Raw genomic sequence first — 2,936 nt, forward strand, 5'->3', positions numbered from 1 at the left:
TTCCCCCCGAAGCTGTGATCATGTTTCTTTTATTTTGATTTGGGAAGAAAATACTGTTTCTGATGGCAGGAAATGCAAAATTTTTAAGTTTTTTTTTTTTTTAATCCTGGTACAGAATTTTAAGAACTATTGATGAGAGACTGATTAAGCTCATTAAGTGCACAACACTAATTACTGACTGGCTATTGGTATTGTTTCTTCCCTAGTTCTCTACAAGGAAAACTCTTAAACTGAATCTTCAGCAGAATAATCCTTAAATATACTTTATAAGCAAAACAAGAGCTTTTGTTTACATAATTTTTTGGATTTTATTGTTCCTAATTTTATTCTGAAACTCAATTTTACCCCAAACCATAATTACCGTATTAACTTTGTAATGCACAGTTGTATGCAATTCAGCAAAGTAGTAGTGCACCATCAGGCTCTATTCACCCAGAGCATAGGAAAAACAGGATTGGTCATACCCATTTAAAAACAAATCTATCTCACACAATTTGCCAATGTGTAATCTCAGTCTAAATTCTGACAATGAAATATATAGATATATATCTATATATTTCATCTTGATTTTCAAAAGTAGTCAAAGGGAGTTCTTCACAGCTTAGCTTTGCCTGGCTGAAGCTGAAGATTTTGTAACTTCATAGCCAGACCCAGATTTCCAGTGATTTTCAATTTGCCTTGAAAGAAGGCTGACTGAGGATTCATTTTACCAGTCATTAAAGCCAGTAGGTCAGAGTCAGCCATTGTGATTGTGCAGTCAGCCTTCTTATCTGAGTTAGGAAGCACTGATCCTTTGCTGTTCTTCACATCTACCACCCAGGTGGCTTCTTACCCCCAGGGCCATCCTTCACCTTGAAGGCAAAAATACCACCGATTTTCTTCACAAACTATTCCCCTTCCGCTTCAAGTTTCTTCTCAATCTCCTTAAAGACAAGATTTGCCTTAAATCCATCACCTGGAGAGCTGGTTGGAGCAGACTCAATTTGATGAGCTCTAAAAGAACTGGCAGCTTTGGGAAAACCCATCTTGTAGATTGTTACAACCACAGCTCCTCCAAGGCCTAAATTATGCTGCAGAGCCACCTTTGCACCAAGAACTTCCTAGTTTTGTTTTTTAATCAGAAAAATATTAAAGCATTAGAAAGAAATTGGCTCAGAGAGAAATAATCAGGCAGGAAGGTATTTTAAGAGTTCACTGCGTTGTGCTCAGTTTCTTCTGTGGCCGAATTCTGCATTTAGACATGCTGAAAGGTGTTTCTTTCAAAAGCTTCAGAGAATAGCTCTCAGAAAACAACAGAGATGGCTTAAACACACAAGACAGCTCAGAACAGAAGGTCAGGCAGAGGGAAACCTCAGTCCCTCCAGACTTCTCCAATTCCACAGGCCATGGTTAGGTGTGTAAACTTCACAGTACCCCTCAATTAGTTGAAAGGAGTCAAAGGAAAACCACCATGCTAGAATCCCTGGTAGTTTTCCCTCTACTAAGAGGTTGCTTCAAACTGAGAATGTCTCCAAAGAAATGTTCTTTCTCCTCTACAGGACACCTTAATTAGGCGGCTGATGAGTAGACACTGCCACACTCAGCTCACACTCACCCTCAAACATCTATTGAGTGCTAACTGTATGCCCAGCAGGGCCATAAGGCTGGCGTGCTTTAGATTTCCCATATGCAACTGGAGGACCTGATGCAGGACACACCAGTTAGAAAATTCTTTGGCCAAAATGTAATTCCCCTTGAAGGGGGTTCTGCTTTAATCTTTATCAGTCCCCACCATTCATGCTGTGGATTCCATCAGGCCTTTCTTGAGAGCAGATATTGACAGGTGAACAGATGATTATAAAAGCACAAGAAGGTGAGGAAGAAGGTAGGGGAAAAAAGCAATAGGACCTTTCCCTGACTCATCAACACACAAAAAACTGGCCAGCCTGTCTTAGCTCAGGGTGCCACAACATAATACCATAGACAAACATTCAGTGCATACACATGTCCAGCAATGTCCACATCACCTGGGTGGTTCCAAAGGCCCAGGGTAGGTTTTATTTAGTGTTGCTTGATGACCCACTGTGTGCAAAGCACAGGATGGAGCCCTGTAGGCAGTGAATGAAACATTGCATTAGAGTTTGGAGTCCTCATAGGAACTTACCATTTAGTGTAACAGGCAATACACAAATTAGACAAGGGAGCAAATGGGATGGGCTTCAGATGAGGGGCTAGGTGCTGAGTAAAGGAACTGCCTCTCAATGTCAAGATCTTGCAGGAGCAAGGCCAAGCCTCAGTGGGGACACAGCTGTGCGCTGTACTTGCTGTTAACTATGGAAGGACCAGTTCTGCTTGGTAAAAAGGTCTGGGCACAGCAGGGGTTTCCAGGGCCCAGGCCAGCCTTTGGAGAGTGCCGATTGGTTGGTTGGTAAATGTTCTGACTATCATGCCTGTGGGTGAGAGCACACTCTGGGGAGAGATTCGTACCCAGTGGGCAGGATGGGATATGGGAAAGGCCCATCAGGCTTTTGAGCACCCTCAGTCTCTCTTACTTCAAATTAGTTCCCGGGTGCTTGTGTAAAAACAAAGTTATATTACAATCTGTGATATTATGCCTATGTATGGATGCAATATCTGAGGAACTCCTAATCTCTAAAACTGTAAAATAAAATAAATGAAGGAATAAGGCTGAGGGCAGGGGTTTAGGACCCATATTCAGGGTCCACCACTCTCGAGTCCTTTAACGCCAAGTGAAAGCCAGTGGAGTTGCAGGTTTCATGGAGACTCAAGGCCCAATCTTCGAATAACAGAAGTGGGGGTTCCTGATTCTTCTAGGAGTGTGGAGAATGGCTCCAGAGATTCTCTGGGCTCTGTTATGCACGGAAAGTTTGTGCCTGCCCACCCCACCCAATTCATATGTTGAAGCCCTAATCCTCACATGATCGTATTTGGAGATG

General features: G+C 42.5%; 1 pseudogene across 1 annotated transcript; it reads right to left on the reverse strand.

The window, feature by feature from the left end:
* Positions 1–203: 203 nt before the first annotated feature.
* Positions 204–1,051, reverse strand: LOC105809740 (annotated as a pseudogene). The gene has a single exon (XR_001137458.1). The product of XR_001137458.1 is annotated as a non-specific lipid-transfer protein pseudogene (transcript).
* Positions 1,052–2,936: the final 1,885 nt, after the last annotated feature.

Source organism: Propithecus coquereli, unplaced genomic scaffold (assembly GCF_000956105.1).
Source record: "Propithecus coquereli isolate 6110/MARCELLA unplaced genomic scaffold, Pcoq_1.0 Scaffold2, whole genome shotgun sequence".
Lineage (NCBI taxonomy): Eukaryota > Metazoa > Chordata > Mammalia > Primates > Indriidae > Propithecus > Propithecus coquereli.